The 18,991-nt window shown below is 36.1% G+C and overlaps 1 long non-coding RNA gene across 1 annotated transcript in view; it reads left to right on the plus strand.

Annotated features, from left to right (window-relative positions):
• LOC311617650 overlaps positions 1-18,991 on the plus strand; it is a 54,668-nt gene that overhangs the window by 1,813 nt on the left and 33,864 nt on the right. The gene's annotated exons all lie outside the window — the stretch shown is intronic.

An 18,991-nucleotide genomic window follows, 5' to 3' on the forward strand; every position in this document is an offset into this window, starting at 1 on the left:
TGCAAGGAGCTGGATTCAAAGAACCTCTTGGGGTTTTTTGTGGGGTTTTTTTGTTTGTTTGTTTGGGGTTTTTTTGTGTGTTTTGGAGGGTTTTTTTTTTTTTTTTTTTTTTTTTTTTTTTTTTTTTTTGTGTGTGTGTGTGTGTGTGTGTGTGTGTGTGTGTGTGTTTGGGGGGCATTGTCTCCAGAAAGACGGGAGGAAAGTCTAATGTGGCTTCTTTCCCTTTCCCTTATCTTCTGTGTCTGGAGCTTCTAGTCCTGGACCCTCGGGAACTGTTGTCTTCCCTCTTCTATCACTCCTGAGTGGGCTTTGTAGGATGGGGCTTCCAGCTCCGCCCAGCGCCACCAAGGCTGGGCACCCCGCTCGACTTTTGTAGAATGATGTTCCCACTGGCTGGTGCTTTGGAGGGAGTGGGAAAGGAGGGGGTTGACGATGAATTCTAATCATCTCCCCAGTAGGACAGGCTTCATGAGCCTGAGGGCCCCACCTCAGAAGGACCTGCTAGGTTTAAGGTTGGACCACATGGTCTGCTGCCTGTCACCCTCCAGGCATTTTTCATTTTTCATTTTGAAGTGGACTAAGCAAATTGGTAGCCAGTCATGCTGCCTATTTCTCTACTTCCCTTACTCAAGCACACACGGGCATCCCCAAGAGAGCCATGATATATGTTACATTTTATTTTGTTTGTTTGTTTATATCTTGACCTCAGGTCCTGGCCCAGAACAAGGCACTGCAAAGTAGTTTTCCCTTAGAGTTCATTCCCAGGGTCAGTATTGGAGCATTGAATGTTTCCAACAACATGGTGTTACTCACTGCTGTAGAAGGGGTTTGAATTTATTCTGCCCGTATTTGATGTGAGAAGGTTTATGTGTGTGTTGTGTTTTCCCCGCTTACTTACTTCTGAAAACTGCCTTGTAATGCCTTGTTCTGGGTCAGGACCTGAGGTCAAGATACAAACAAACAAACAAACAAAATAGAACAAAATAATTTCGTTCCAATATGCCAGATTCATCTAAGCTAGGAGAATGGCGGAAATATTCATGATGCAATGCTCTTCTGATTCTCTAGGAGGTGTTTTTTTTGTTTTGTTTTGTTTTATTTTGTTTTGTTTTTTGGTTTTTTTTAATGACAGAAAATGTGTTTTGCGGGGTTTGTTTGTTTGTTTGTTTGTTTGTTTTTCAACCATGGAATAAAATCAGTATGCCCACAGTTTCCTACTTCTAGAAAAAAAAATTCTGCTGATCAATGTGCAAGATACTTACAAAGGTAGTTTGGCTTAAGGTGCAGGAAAGGTGGAGACTTTCATGCTTGTAGATACCACTATGATGTATTAAGACCTTCTCTGCAGGCACTTATACTGGCACCAGGGATGCAGCTGTAAAGATGGATAGGTTTTCTGCCATAACATTAAGAAGGAAAACAAAACAAAGGATTATTTCTGGCAATCATAATTACAATGAATAAAAATAATGCAACAGTAACAGGAGTGACTTGTGGGGAAGAGGGTGGAGAAAGAAATGTAGAGATGAGGGAAGGTTTTCACTGAGTTTACATTTGAGCCAAGCCTGGTGACAGAAGGGAGCCAGCCTGAGTGGACCTGGGGGAGTTAACATACTAGGTGCTGGGAGCAGCTGGTGCAGAGAGCCTAACACAAGAAGTACCTGCCATTTTCAAGGCACAGGAAAAGCAGGGCAAACGCCTGAGATGATAACAGAGAGCTGGTAGAAGCCAGATGACAAAAGGTCTGGAAAGCCATGGTACGTCTTTTATTCTATTCTTACTGCACTGGCAATTCATTAGAAGATGTTAAACCATAGATCTATAGGATTTAACTAACATTTTTAAGAGACAATTCTCCCATCACGGTGTATAGGATAAATGAGTCCAAGCAGATGACCGAGGCAGAAAAGATAGAGAAGAAAAAGATGTCTGCTTTGACCGTTTTGAGTTTCAGATGCCACTAGCTGTTCAACCTAGAAATAACCACCAGAACTTGAGGACCCCAAATTTAGTAAAGAGAGGAGGACCAGGAGTATATTTGGATGGAAATTATCAATGTGCAGATATTTTAAAGTGCAATTAGATGATATATCTAGAAAGAGGGGGCTTAAGGCATTCATCAGGTATTTGAGACAGGAACATACAGGCTCTACTTAGGAAGAAATAAACTGTGTAAGTAACCGCTTATATTCTGCTTTTTTAATAGTATGAAACATTCTTGTGGAATATTAGAAATAGTTAAGAAAGAAGCAGGGGTAGGGGAGAGAATGCTAAGGAAGCCCTGAAGAATTAAAATTATTTTTAAGAAGCTGATGAGTTGCCAAATGCAAAAGAGTGAATAAAGAGAAACCAGAAGAGGAAAAAAAAAATCCCGAAACTAATGGAGCTCCCAGAACAAGCAGAACATCCCCATGGTGTTTGTTATTGTCATTTCTGTAGTAGACTTCTGAGATTTGACAGTTTGCAAACCATTATCCACTTTGCTGAATCACAAGAGAATGAGCAATAGATAATACCAGAAAGAAACCCGGTATGTATTTCTGGTGACTTTGACTTTATACCTATAAAACTTGAAGGATTTGAGGGACTTCAGTGGTTTTAATCCTCTGGATATTTGAATTTAGGGAGGAAAAATAAAGTTTAGGAAGTGAATAGCTGCTTATAAATTACTAGAGTCCAGGTACATGAAATTTGTACATGGGTAGAGTCCCTAGGCCTGGCTGGCGATCAGGGCCAATGTGTGGGGCAATTGGGGGCCCTGCTGGCACTCACCTTGGCTGGCCGGGTACCACCTGCTCACCAGCCTCACCTCACCCCTCGCCATTGCTGCCAGTCACCTCCCTCTGCAGGGCCACTGGTAGGGTGATCTGGGGGCTCCTGCTGACACCCATCTTGGCTGGCCTGGGGCCTGTGAGCTGGAGGCAGCTCCTGCGTTGAGCATCTGCCCCCTGGTGGTCAGTGCACATCATAATGATCGATCATTCTGCCAGTCATTCTGCTGTTTGGTCAATTTGCATATTAGGCTTTTATTATATAGGCTATTCATGAAATTGTATTTCATTTTTTGAATAATGGCTAACATTACTGAAATAATGGACTTCTAGCAGTGGCTGGGAATACCACCTTAGAAAGAAGGTTCAAGGTTCAATTCCCTCATTAAGATTCTGCGAATGTATTTGGATATACAGAAGTATGTGGAAGCACTTAGAGCAATTTTTAAAAAAATGAATGATAACCTCATTGGGTATTCTTCAAAAGAGGGTTGGATGTTGAAATAATTTTGGAAATAACTGCCTAAGCTTTATTTTTCTTGTATGGCTTATAAATTGGCACTTATAGAAATTGAGAAGTTCTTTACAAAAGTTTTTTTTTGTTTGTTTGTTTTTTTCACTTAACTCACTACTTTCCAGACATTTTTTACCTCAAAACCCACTCATTTTGTTGTAGTTTTTTGTCCTATAGCCTTTCTTAATCTATCACATAGCTAATGTTCCACGGAACACACTTTGTGAATGGTGGACGATATGACAAATGTAAAAGAATGTAGGTTAAAGTTGAAGGTAAAGAAATTGCTCAGAAAAATTAAAAACAGATACTTTAAAGAAAAGCATGAATGCATAACAGATGCATAACATTGGGAGTATCCAGTAATTCACAATTGATAATCAGAAAGAAGATTCAGGATAGCTTCATTTGAATGGGAGTCAGCATAGAAGCATTACATGCTTTCACATTCATCAGTGGGCCAGAAGAAAGAGAACCAGCTTCCCGTGTTTAGCTAGAAGCTTTAAAAAGTATTCTTTAACCTATATTTTTCTAATTTTATATATATATATATATATTTTTTTTTTTTTAATTGATTTCAGAGGGAGAGAGAGAGAGAAGCATCAGTGATAAGAAAGAATCATTGATTGGCTGCCTCCTGCATGATCCATACTGGGGATTGAGCCCACAATCCAGGCATATGCCCTGAACCTGACCAGGAATCCAACTGATTCATAGGTCGATGGTCAACCACTGAGCCACGCGAGCCAGGCATAATTCTTAGTCATGAATAAATTTTATTTTTTAAAATATATTTTATTGATTTTTTTACAGAAAGGAAGAGAGAGGGATAGAGAGTTAGAAACATCGATGAGAGAGAATCATCAATTAGCTGCCTTTTGTACACCCCCTATATGCCCTTGACTGGAATCGAACCGGGGACCTTTCAGTCCGCAGGCCCACGCTCTATCCACCGAGCCAAACCAGTTTCGGCAGTCATGAATAAACTTTAAATGTTTTGTCCAAAATGTTGAAGTTTTACTTTTTTGCACACATGAAAAATATCTACATTTACATTTCTAAGTATACCATAGTCTTTTTGCTAGACTTGATTCCCTAAACATCATTCCTTCCTGGACAATAACAACTTTGACTCTGGTATTCTATATCTGCTGGCTCAAGGTATCATAAAATTTGGTTGGGTCCCTTGTAGAAAACAGAATGTAACTTTTTCCTAGGTCTTTTTTATACTCAGAAGGCTATTGCTTGGAGTCGCCAACTCTGTTTGTGGACATCGGCTTTTAGTAAATCCAGCATTCAAATTCAACTATGGATATCAAATACCTCCTATAAGTTGATAATGTTCAATAACCTAATTTATTTTCTTTAGTATATGTTATCTTGTCAGACTTTGCATTATTTTATTCAGTATATTTTATAAAGAACTGACTAAATTTTGAAAAATTAGTAAGAAAGAATAAAGAAGATACAATTAATCCAAAGTTACTTTTTGGGTCCCTTCCTGGAAAAAAAAAAAATACTTTTAAGCTGAAATTTCTTATGTAGTTTCTGATACTTGATTTGGAAAATGAACTTTTTAAGGGAAAGAATCTGGCAGATTTATTTCCTCATGACATAACCAGGAAAAATAGTTTTAATAGTTTAAGAAAAAATAATTTGCTTTTCTTGGCTTAGAAAAATTTTAAATGGCATTATTTCTAAAATTCATTTATTACTTAAAACCCATATTCCACTAGGGTAAAAGGATGAATAATTAAAATGAGGTCATTTACATGGAATTAAAACCATATTTTATCTACTTACCATGCTGCATTTTTAAGTTAATTCTTATCCTCAGATATGCAATCCTAAAAAAAAAAAAAAAAAAAAAAATTGTGCTGTTGCAACCCCATAAACCTTCTTTCTCATACTTTATTATTTTTAAATTGAAATATTTACACATTTGATCACATGCATTTAAACTAAAAATCTTTGCTTCATACCACTTTAAGTAGAATATTTACTTCTTGAATTAAACATTAATTTTTATTTCTTTTAAATATATAATTTCTTTTATTTATATAATTTACATACTTTTTATGAATATATTGTGTTTTGTTCAATCAGTTAGTCATCCAGATCACTTAGAAAAATGAAGTCCTCTTAAACTGAAAAGAAGGAGAAAAAAAAAAACACCTTAAATTCAAGACTTGTTTCATAATGTATTCAACATAAAAATTATGTATTTACTCTGAAAGATGAAAGAAGACATTCTAGAGTTAGCCCCTTGCTGCTCTGGTTGAATGTCTAGGTCCACAATTGTAAACAGTGGCATCTGAAAGTTTGTTAGTTTGTCCATGCAACGCACAGCATTCCTATCACTGCCCACACATCTTTGTCCTCTTTACTTATTATAAAGTAAATAATACATCTAACTTTCCAAGTTGAACTTTAAAAAAAAAAATTAGTTATTGAAGTATATGTTAATTGCTTTGGAAAAATAAAGCTATTTAAGTCACTAATGAGAAATATTCATTTTAACTTTTATTTCCCTTACCAAACATATTTTTTGTTTTTATATAGAAATTAAATAATTCAAAATTAAATGATAAATGCATTTATAAAGCTTTAATTTATGATTTGTCAAGTGTCCTTTAAAAAAAAGCAATAAAGCCATTTTAATAAGTAGAAATTTTTATCAAAATAAATAACTAGTGCAAATATTTACTAATATCTATGATTTATGCTGTAATAATTAGGTCTAAAATTCCTCAGAGCCAAAACACGGGAAAGATAACAGTGTTTTTTCTAATTGTGATTGTCTGATTTTAAGCAAAAATTTTGGATGAAATTATCACAGGTATCCATATTACACAAGACAGCAAAACATTTAATTTAGAGTCTGACCTTTCTAAGGGCAAGACTCTTATTTTATTCACTGTTTTATCCCTTAGAATCAGAACGTAACACATGCTCATTAACATGCCTTCCAATTCAAACTGTCCACCTACAGTTTGAAGATTAAAAATTTGGTAACTTTTTTTCAGGATAATAGTCTTTTCTAATCACCCTGTTCTAAAGCTCAAGTCACAGAAACCAACTCTGAATTAGACATTTCCTCAAGGGGTTCAGTTAATGAAGTTTAAATAAATCCTACTCTTTTGACCTAGTCTGACTCAGATCCACATAGTCAGCTCTGTGCTGGAGCTATGCTTAGGCACTTTCTTAGGCTATTACTCTAGCACCTACCACATACTATTGATTTCACTTGCATCTTATACCTGTGGGAGCCTTTTTGTAATCATCTCCACATACTTCCCCTCAAGGGTCTTCAAAACCAATTATTATATCTGACACGGAATAGATGCTGATTCTTGGCAATAGTTCCAAAATGTTTACTGAATAAGTGAATGGCTTAAGCTTAAAATGCTTCCCAAAAAATACGTGACATAATCTAATGGACTATCTTCCCTAAAAATCAACTATCTCAGCTATAGGTTTTTTTAGAATAACATTTATTGTTATTTTTCAGATTATAAAGCTAATACATGTCATTTTAGAAAATTTGGGGGGAAAAAAATAAATAAAAATCAACTATAATCTCTTAATTCAGAGTTAATACTAACTTATTTTGTGTGTGTGTGTGTGTGATAATATAAAAAAATATATTTAAATATTATTTTAAAACTTATTATACCAACACATTTTTTCCAAAGTCATTAAATACTTTTTGGAAACATTATTTGGGATGGCTACAGAGTATTCTAGAATGTGGTTTTTTTACTCCCTATGCTTGAACATTTACTTTATTCCTGTTTTTGCTAGCATATATTTTATGTGAATAACAGAACTATTACTTGGGCCGAAAATATATTTATAAGTTGGAATAAATACTTAGAAACTCAGTTGCAGGACAATATAAATAAGACTAATAATTTGTGGAAACAAGTCTGCTAATAACGATTATATCCAGAGGCTTTTGATATAGAATCATTCATTTAAAAATGCAAAAAATTTCCAAGAATTTATCATGGTGAAACACATTAAGCTGACATTAAAATCTTAAAAAACAAAACAAACAAACAAAAAAAACAACCACAAATTTTTTTTAAAAATTAGCAAGACATTTTGTAGTTTATAAGTTGAATATTCAAATCAATTTGACACCTCAGAATATCAGTTCTTAGGTCAGAAATCACACAGCAATTTATGCTATATTTGGAATCTAAGTGGTAGAATCTATGTACATGTATGTATACATATATAAATATATTATTGTGAAAGAAATTAATTAACTTCATGAAATATCATTGATGAGTGAAATTGAAAAGTATTTACTTTGCTATTTTCCAGTGATACTTTCTGTTAACTGGTTCAAAATATAAATACCAATCTAATTTTCTTAATGCTAAAGTCTTCTAGTATTTTAAAAATTATAAGCACATGGCTTAAAAACAGATGGAATAAAGATGTTAAAATTTGATTTTTAGAACCTAGTAAAATTGTGTTATAAGAAAATTTTATATTTTAACAAGCCAATCCTGGATTCTAAACTTACAATGTCATAGATTATTGAGTAATGATACAGTGATGGAATAATTAGGTTTTAGTTAAAAAAAATAATTAAGTAATATGATTCTATTTGAGCTATAAAATGTTTTTGATTTATCCCCAAATTATGACATTATAATATCTCTAACTGGCCCATATTTTTACTGTTAAAAATGTATGTCTGTGGAGCCATTTTGGCAGCCTATTTGAACAAATATTACACAGACACACACACACCACTCCAAACTAAAGCTATGGTTATTAACAAATAGCCCTTCTGAGCTTAGTTTCAAAATCTTAACTTATAGGACTTCTTTTTTAATGACAGAATAGTGAATGTGGCTGTTACCTGATGAATTACTTCTGCTGCAAAATTCACATGTTGCCCTGGCTTGTTTGGCTTAGTGTATAGAGCGTCAGCCTACAGACTGAAGGGTTCCAAGTTCGATTCCAGTCAAGAGCACATGCCTGGGTTGGAGGGGAGGGGGGACGGCATGCAGGAGGCAGCTGATCAATGGTTCTCTCTCATCATTAATGTTTCTATCTATCTCTCCCTCTCCTTTTCTCTCTAAAATATATTTTTTTAAAAAATTTACATGTTGAAGCCCTAACCTCCATTACCTCAGAATGAGATTCTATTTGAAGATAGGGCCTTTAAATTTAAAAAATGAAGCTCTTGCTCTGGTCGGTTTGGCTCAGTGGTTGGTGCATCACCTGCAGACCTAAGGGCCGCAGAATCTCTGTCATAAAGGGCATGTGCCTCAAGGACAGGTTCGATCCCTGGCAAATCGATGTGTCTCTCACCTCTCTCTCTTTCTATTTCTTTCTTCCCCTTTCCCCCCTCCCTTCCACTTTCTCTAAAAATCAATGGGAAAATATTCTCTAGTGATAATTACTATAACAACAAAAAATGAGGCCCTAATCCAATCTTATTGTTGCCCGTTTAAGAAGAGGAGATTAAGACACATAGAGAGATACAGGGACATATATACCAAGAAGGACAATGATGTGAAGAGGCAGCAAGGGGACAGCCATCTGCAAGCCAAGGTGAGAGGCCTTAAGAGAAACCAACCCTGCTGGCTCCTGGACCTTGGACTCCCAGCCTCCAGAGCTGTAAGAAAATAAATTTCTTTTGCTTAAACTATCCAGTCTATGGTATTTGCTTATGGCAGCCCTAACAAACTAAGACAGTAATATAATATGTGTTAGGGTAGAATAAATATATTTTATGTATTTTTTTTTCTTGGACCTCTAGGCACAGAGTACAATAAGAAGTGCATATCTTCAGCATTTCTTCCTGATTTTTGATATTTTTAATTTCATCAGGAAAGTATTGAAGGGTGCATATTACTGAAAGATGTCAAGGAAAAATCCTAAGTTATTTAATAAGGTATTGCAACTTTGAACTTAACACTTCAAAGAAAATTAGAATGAATAGTTAGTTTTAAATTCAAATCAATTTTGCTGTTTTGTGTAACAATTATATGTATATGACCAATCATGATCAATTATTATAATACAGATTGGATGAAAGTTTACCCTTGAGAAAATAAATATTTTCAGGATTTAAAAAATACTTTAAATAAAATTTAAATAAGGGAAATAATTTTCATGTGACATTTTGTATATTTTGTAAAGGGTACTAACTGGCATTATTTGTAGAGTTTTAGAGGTAGAAATGGTATTAGAGACCATCTTACCCAATTGCTTCATTTTAGAGGTGGGAAAAAACACACACAAAAATGAATGCTCCAAATCACACAAATTAGAAGAGCCATGTCAAGAAATGAATCAGGCCGAAGCCAGTTTGGCTCAGTGGTAGAGCATCGGTCTGCGGACTAAAAGGTCCCAGGTTCGATTCCGGTCAAGGGCATGTACGTTGGTTGCGGGCACATCCCCAGTAGGGGGTGTGCAAGAGGCAGCTGGTCGATGTTTCTCTCTCATCGATGTTTCTAGCTCTCCATTTCTCTCCCTTCCTCTCTGTAAAAAATCAATAAAATATATTTAAAAAAAAAAAAAAGAAAGAAAGAAATGAATCAGCATTGCATTGATTACACAGTATTCTGCACTCTCCATTTGGCTATGCACCCAGATAGTGAAAAAAGAGTACCTACTTCCATAAATGTTTACATATTTACTTATAATTTAATATATAGTTATATTGATGTGCAGTTGGTATAAAAATATATACAAAAATGGCAATTTAAAAGAACATTTACAGGGCTTTTCTGGATAGCATGGAAAAGATGCACTTCTTAATCCTGCTGCTCAGTGCAACTGAAAACCCTGAATACTATTTATTAAAGAAACAGTGGGACTCTGAAAAGTAGAGAGAAAATGATAGACCCAGTAGGGACTTAGATACCCAAAAAACTAACATGGTTCCAAATTCCTTGTATTTTCTTTTTGGCTCACATGTCCAAATTGGGTGCTGGGCAATCATACCATCTGGGAACACCAATAGATGGAAACACAAAAAGAAACAAACAAACAAAGCCCTAAGAAAAGTCTGCTTTCTCTAGCTGGAGAAGCAAGAAAGTGAAAGCCCAGTAATACAGAAAACTTGGAGATAATAAGTGCCCTATTTCAGGCTCACTTTATAGGAAAAACTCCAGGCACCATCCCCTACCATCATATATACACAACACTCCACCACTCTTCCCATGGATGACACCAGAGAATGCCTAGTAGGGAGCCTGGACTTTCAATCTTTCCAGGTGCCAACAATCTCCTATCAGTAAGAACACATGAGCACATGAGAAACCTACACTTCTATCCCTTCCAACTGGTAATGAGGCATCCTTTCTCCTCCTGCTGGAGTGCTGTGGGCAGAGGCCTTGTGAGGAGCTTGGAATTCCACACCCACCCGACAATGAGGCAATCCTCCACTCTGGAGTGGCAATGAAGAATATCTAGGGAATTGGACCTCCACCTCCACCAGACAGTAATTAAATGGTATAGGCCTCCCCTTCTCACAGTGTCCAGGGAGACCTGCTAAAACAGAAGACTGAAATAAGATGCACAATACCCAAAAGGTTCAGGACACAATTGAAAACCACTTACAAAACAGAACAAGGAAATCTTAACTTGAATGAAAAAAAAAAAAAAAAATTCAACAGAGACTACCATCAAGATATCAAGGATATTGGAATTATCTGACAATGATTTTAATGTAGAACTTATAAAAAAAAGACTTCAGTGAACAATTACAAGCATGCTTTAAATGAAAGAAAAATGGGAAGACAAAACTATGTAGAAAACGTCAGCAAACAAATAAAAAAAATAAAGAAAAACTCAATTAAAAATTTATAACAAAACACACAGTAAAAATCTCATGATCAGGCTTAAGAGAATGAAAATGGTCAGCGGGAAGGATCAGTAAACTTGAAGATAGAACAATACAAATTACCTAGTCTCAACAAGAGGAAAAGTACACTGAAACAAACAAAATAAATAAACAGAACATAAATTATAGATGGAATGAAATGAAAGTAACATTCTTGCCACTGGAGAATCACAAGGAGAAGAGAAATAGGGTGGTGATTTAAAAGTATTAAAAAAAAATAATGTCTGGACATGTCCCAATTTGTCAAAAGATAAACCCAAAGAATTACATACCAAGATATATCATAATCAAACTTCTAGAAACTAAAGTCAAAGAAAACATCTTGAATGCAGCCAGAGAAAAATACCTCACCTTTATAAGAAAAACAAACTGAAAAACAATGGATTGCTTATCAGAAGGCATGGTTTCTAAAAGGAAGAGGCACATGATAATGTTTAAGTATTGAAGAGAAAGATCTGTCAACCCAGAATTCTATACCCAATGAAAATTTCCTGTAGGAATAAAGGGGAAATCAATACATTCCCAAATGAAAGGAAACTAAGGAGAAATTATTGCCAGCAGATCCATACAAAAAGAATGGCTAATGGAAGTTGTTAAAATAGAAAGAAAATGAATAAAGAAGGAAACTTGGAACATAAACAAGAAAGAAAAAACAATAGGAAAATTACAATATAAGTCAATACAATAGACTTTCTCCTCTTGATATTTAAAAATTAGACTTGATAATTGAAAGAAAAATTAAACCTTTGTATGATGTAGTTCTTGGTCTACATAAAAGAAATAGTGAAGAGGATTATAAACGATGGAAGGCAAAGAGATTTAAAGGGTGGATAAGGTTACTACACTTCATTCAAATGGTAAATTGGGTATACTATAATAAGTTATGTATGTATTATGTAAAACCTAGCACAACCATTAAAAAATCAATATAAAGATGTATACTCAAACACACTAACTATAAATCAAAATAGCATTATGTAGTAAAAAGTTTAACACACAGGAAGGCAGGAATATGAAACAGAAAATAAATACATATAAGAAAACAGAAAAAATATATATATACCCTAATATATCAATAATCATATGAAAAACTAGATGACCTAAATATACAAAGTCTGTTCTCTGATATAATGCAATCAAACTAGAAATCAATTACAGAAAATTTCAAAATACATGGAGACTAAATAGCATACTTCTAAGTCAACAATGGGCCAAGAGGAAATCTTGAGTAAAATCAAGAAATACAGGGGACTAAATGAAAATGAAAATACAACATATAAAAATCTGTGGGATGCAGCTAAAGCATTGCTGAGAGAGAAGTGAATAGCACTAAAGGCATAATTAAAAAAGAAGAAAATCTCATATCAACGATCTAAGCTCACATCTAAAAAACTTAGGAAAAAAGGAAGAAAAAATAACCCAAACCACTTAGAAGGAAGGAAATTATAAAAAGTGAAACAAATGAGAAGATAGAAAATCTCAGCAAAGAAATGTTATTAAAAAATAAAGTGGAGATTACAGAACTGAAAAATACAATATCAGAAATAAAAGCTCACTGATGGAACCTTCAGTAGCATGGAGATGACAGAGAATAGAATGGATGGAAGTTATATAGTTAGAACAACAAAGAGAAAATTAACTAAAATTTTTTTTTTCAGAGACTGATGGAACAATATAAAAGTACCATCTGTATTACCAGATTTCCAGAAGGAGAAGAAAAAGACAGTCTGAAAAAAGTGTTGAAAAAAATAATGGCTGAGCCGAAACCGGTTTGGTTCAGCGGTAGAGCGTCAGTCTGCGGACTGAAAGGTCCCAGGTTCGATTCCTGTCAAGGGCATGTACATTGGTTGCGGGCACATCCCCGGTAGGGGGTGCGCAAGAGGCAGCTGGTCTATGATTCTCTCTCATCGATGTTTCTAGCTCTCTATCTCTCTCCCTTCCTCTCTGTAAAAAATCAATAAAATATATTTTAAAAATAAATAAATAAATAAATAAATAAAAATAATGGCTGAAATTTTCCAAAATTTGGTGAAAGATGTAAATCAACATATTCAAGAGGCAAAGAGAACCCCAGGTAAGATAAAACCAAAGAATACCATGTATGACATATCCTAATTAAACTTAAGAAAAATAAAAACAAAGAAAATATCTTGAAAGCATCCAAAGAGAAATGACACTTGGCTTTTAAGGGAAAATCAATTCAAGTAACAGTAGATTTTTCATTAGAAATCAGGATGCCAGGAGAAAGTGGAACTATTAAAGACAAAAAAATTGATTGCTGCCTTAGAACAGTATAATAGGCATGAATAATAAATAAATAGCCAGTGCTTTAGGGTGAGTCGACTACTTCTAAATGTGCTTTGAACAGAAATAATAAGCCCAAAGTTTTAAATTTTCAGCTCATGACATTAAAAAGCCAGGCAATGATTACCCTAAGATCGGCACTCATCTCTGCAGGATTGATGAATGGTATCATGACTCATATTGAAGGTTAAGACACTGGAATCCAAATTGAGATTAGGACAAATGAGACAACCCTGAAAACTCAGAGCACTTTGAATACTAAACATTCCTTACTAGAAGACATAGCTTTTTTGCCAGAGTTTGATGAGCTATTCCTGCCTTCCTTGAAAATTATGTAAGCACTGTGCCTGAGGCAGTTACCTGGCAAGATGGTGTAACTTTCCTTACAATCCTTAAATCTATAACTAGTGTCAGAGTCCAGCAAACTCCAAGAAGGCATTGCAAAATTAAACCCAAGAAGAAAAAGCTAACACACCAAAAAGAATGCAACATTTTGCCAAGAGATATTGGCAAAGACCTGCAGAAATGAACTTTGGAATAGATTCTGTGGTTCTTGATCAGAACCAATGGAAAATATTTGTATACTGAAACAAAGTTTTAGATATGGGTTTAGAAAAAATATATATAGAACAGAAAAATAGGCACAACTACCTTTGAAAAGTATGCACTATTTTCTGCAGACTAAAAACAATGGTAGGAGATGTCTCATTGGCAGTGCTTAACCCACGTCATAAAAATCAGTCATTTGACACATACTACTTTGCCTTGTTGATTGATTGGGAGGCCTAAGGTCTGAAAGAGTTGTGTACCCACTTGCTCTGCATAAGCAAAGCAAAACAAATAAACAAAACAACAACAGCAGCAACAACTTAGCCATGGCTCCCTAACTCAGTTCACAGCACAGAATTTTTGGAATGCAGAAGAAGCTGGATATTCTTGAAAACAAACTATATGATGATATTGTCTTAGATTGGGTTCTTTCAGAAGCAGACTTGAAATGAGCATTCCTGTGCAAGTGATGTGCACAAAAAGTGCTCCAAGAGAAGCCAGTGGGAGTGGGGCAGGCTGGACAGGGAAGAGGAAAAGCCAAACAGAGTCCAATTTCAGACAATACCCTAGCCTCAGCCCAACTTTGAAGTCTTTGGAACATAAACTGGAGCTTAGGCCATGGGGCCAAAGGAGACAAGCTTTCATATTTGTGTATTCACTGAGAGTGGCTGAAGGGCACCTGGGATATCCAGGTGTACACTTTCAAGTACTTGGTTTTCTGCTCCTGCAGGCAAAGTGGTTCCATTAGCCTAAGGGAAGTGTCTAGAAGAATTACAGAAATTCACAGAATTGGTAAGAGAGATCTGCAGTTGGAATACATTCTGATAAACTTCACTTTACGTTGAAAATATCCTAAGTTGAACATGTGTTTAATACTACACGGTAGACATATCAGTTGTTTACTCACGGTATCACGTGGCTGATTGGCAGCTGTGACTCTTTCCTGCTGCCCAACTTCATGAGAGAGTATCCTACCGTTAATGTTAGTCCAGAAAAGATCAAAAGTCAAAATTCACAGTATGGCTACTTCTGAATGTGTATGGCTTTTACAGTATCATAAAGCCGAAAAATCATAGGTTGAACCATTGTAAGTCGAGGAACATCTGCATTAGCTTGGAGAATACAGTTGCTGTGTTGTTTATAAGTTTGTAAGTTTAATGTGGTAGAGAGTGTATATTGATGTTTGTCAACAGAAAAATGGGCCGAAATAGACATTTCTCATTTATGTCTGCCTTTCAAATAAATTTTAAACATCCACTTTGCATTGTGATATTATGTCACACGGAAGTTCTACCTCTCAATTTGATTCTATTATTTAAAAATCCTACACGTCCTAGCACGTCCAGGAGTTAGGGTGGGACATGTGGCCATGGTTACACCCACTAGGAATAGTCACGCAAGACAATGATTCAGAGGTAAACTATGAGTGAAATTTCTGGATGGTGATTGATTTTTCTTGCTGCAGGTAGTACTATCATTCTTGAGATATCGGTAACAGATATCTTAACAGGCCTGTTCTCTCTCTAGTAAGTTTCTGCTCATTGTTTCTGAAAACTCCTGTTGTTTCTTTATCTCTCCCTCCTTTACTTCATCTCTTCTCTGTAAATTTGCCAGAGTGGATTCTCTTTTTGAAACTAAGAACTTTAATCATAACCTGTAAAGCACATAAATTTGAAGCTAGTTTTCAAGAATATATGGTATTTGAGGGGAGAAATGCAAGACTTTTAAAACATTTCTTTTTTTATCTTTTCTATAGCATCCTCTAAATCAGTGTTTCCCAAAGTGTGGTATGTGTACCCTCAGGGGTATGGGAAGAGTTTGGTGGGGGTACGCATTGCACCGGAGTTTGGTGGGGATATGCACTGCACCATGCTTAGCTGCGCCTAATTCTACGTTCTCATGAGTACGAGGGGTACTCAGCATTATGAAAATTATAGAAGGGGTACACGTATGTCAAAAGTTTGGGAAACACTGCATTTGAAATGATAATCTACACTAATAAAAGAGAAACATGTAAATTGACCATACCTCCATGACGCCCCCCAGCCAATCAGGAGGGAATATGCAAATTAGCAGGACAAAGATGGCTGTGGCCCCACCCCCCAGCCACTTTAGGCTCAGAGCCCCTGGGCAGGGCAGGACACTTGCTATGATGGGTGGAGGGAGCTACAGGAGCAGACCTTTGGCCAGAGTGAAGCCTGCAGACTCCAGCTGGAGCTAAGGAGGAAGGCGGCAGCCAGAGTGAAAGCCTGGGTCCCAGGTGCCAGAGGAAAACCAGTGCAGGCAGCCAGGTAAAGGAAAGCCTATTGCACGAATCTTCATGCAACTGGCCTCTAGTTTTATATATAAGAGAACAATGATAAGATTTCAGAGGTATCCACAACTTTTTCATTGTGAGCTTTTTTTGTTTGTTTGTTTGTTTTTTTAGGGAAAAGCAAAATGAAGATACTCTCTATCTTTATTGCCCACTGCTTAAGGTCCCTAACTAACATATTTATTTGCAAATAAATATCAAACCATAATTTGAAGGGAAGGCTAGGGCAATATAACTCTTTAGACTTCTTACAGTTTCTGGTAAAAGAGTGGCAGATGCAAAAATATTATAGAAAATGTAAATAAATTGCATTTTTTTAAATAACAAATTAAACAAAATAACAACTTTTGAAAATCAACTTAGGATGATCATGGAATCAGGTCATATTATCATAGAATGAAGAAAATAAAAGACTTTTAATTGCTATCCATAAGTAACCTTAATTGATTTTTTTATATGGCTGTGTTTTCTTTACCTTTTCAAGCATTATGTGTAATATATTTTAATTCGTTTGGTTAATAATAGAGATATTTAAAGATAGTTTAAAGTTTGACTTTATACCTATGAGTTTTTATACATAGCATAGTCATTTTGATTAAATTCTAAATTAGTCTTCCTTAAAATTTTAAAGCAATATCTCTTAAACAAATATGAAAATCTTATGCTTTCAGATTTCATTTGAATTCAAAACAAATTAAATATAAGCCCTCTTTCTACACTATTTGCAATACTCTGTCATTTAAGTACTAGCGTAACATATGCAATATGGAGAAAATATTGAGTTTTATGGCTTGTTACAAAATTAAGTTTTGCAAATATTCCATGGACACTAAAAAGTGAGTGCTCTCAATTATATCAATAGGACTAAAATGACATGTTTGCAATTCTTTTTTTTTTTAATAAGTTTTTATTGTTCATATTATTACAAATGTTCCTTTTTTCCCCCCCCATCATTGCTCTCCTCCACAAGGTTCCCACCCCTCCCTCTGCCCTTTCCCCACTCCCCATTATCCTCATCCATAGGTGCACAGTTTATGTTCAGTCTCTTTCCACGCCCCCCTCTCCCCTTTTCCCCAAGAATTATCAGTTCACTCCCCTTCCATACCTCTGATTCTATTATATTCAACAGTTACTATTGTTCATCAGATTTTTTTTTTAATTTCCTTGGTTTTTAGATTCACTTGTTGATAGTTACGTATTTGTTGTTCATAATTTTTATCTTTGATTACTTTCTCTTCTGAAAGAACCCCCTTCAGCAATTCATATAATTCTGGTTTGGCGGTGATGAACTCCTTTAGATTTTTTTTATTAGTGAAGCTCTTTATCTGACCTTCGATTCTGAGTGATAGCTTTGCTGGATAGATTATCTTTGGCTGTAGGTTCTTACTATTCATCACCTTGAATATTTCTTGCCATTCCCGTCTGGCCTGCATGGTTTCTGTTGAGAAGTCAGCTGACAATCGTATAGGTGCTCCTTTATATGTAACTACCTTCTTTGCTCTTGCTTCTTTTAATATTCTCTCTTTGTCTTTTGCTCTTGGAATTTTAATTATGAGGTGTCTTGGTGTGGTCCTCTTTGGATTCCTTTTGTTTGGAGTTCTGTGCGCTTCCTGGACTTGTAAGTCAAATTCTTTCACCAGGTGGGGGAAGTTTTCTGTCACTATTTCTTTCAGTATGTTTTCGATATCTTGCTCTCTCTCATCTTCTGGGACTCCCATAATTCTGATGTTGGTTCGCTTGAAGTTGTCCCAGAGGTTTCTTACATTATTTTCAATTTTCAGGATTCTCTTGCCTTCTAGCTTCTGTGGAGGACTGTCTTCTGGCTCTTTATGTTCCAAATCTTTGACTTGATTCTTGCGATCTTCCCTTCTGTTTTTAGGACTCTGTAAAATATGTTTTATTTCAGACAATGTATTCTTTATTTCTTGTTGATCCCTTATCATTTCTTGATGACTCCTTATTAATTCTAGTTGATCTCTTTTCATATCCTCATAGGTCTTATCTATCTTTTCTAGGAAATTCTTGAAAAACTTATAAGCGTAGATTTGAACTCTATATCCAGACGCTTTTTGTCCTCCATTTCTTTCGTTTGTGATTTATTTTGTTGTCGCATTTCGCAGTTACAGATGGGACGGGGTTTCAGGGTGGAGCCTGCAGCTTTGGCTTCTGTCAGCCCCGCCCTATGCGGGTCCTTCAGTACTCGCTGCCGGCGCCTCTGAGAGAAAGGTGCCCTCGATTTTCGCCTGCTGCCAAACAGTCTATGCTCTCCCCCAATGAGCCCGGTATTGGGGTTCAGTTCAGTTGGAAGTGGAGTTGGAGGTGGCTTTCAGAGCAGTCTGGAGCCCCAGTCTCCTTCCCGTCAGGGCAATCCCGCGGCACAGCCAACCGTCCCTTCTCTGCGCACAGTGTGCGTGCCTCCGGGACCTCCTTTTGCCGCTTTCCCGGGTCCCGCCTTACAGCCCAGCTCTGCTATGGATGAGCCTTGGTCTCCGGGGTCTGGGGAACTGGGGTTCAGAGCAGTCGGGGGCCCAGCACAGTCGGAGTTTTATCTCCTTTCCGCTAGGGAACGCCCGCCAGGCACTCTGCCTCCCCTTCCTCTCCGCGCACCTTGTCTCCGTACCTTGGGCTTTTCCAGCTCCTCTGCGCCTCCTTCTGGTTTTCTC

The sequence above is a fragment of the Pipistrellus hanaki genome, assembly GCF_964339955.1.
Source record: "Pipistrellus hanaki genome assembly, chromosome: 1".
Lineage (NCBI taxonomy): Eukaryota > Metazoa > Chordata > Mammalia > Chiroptera > Vespertilionidae > Pipistrellus > Pipistrellus hanaki.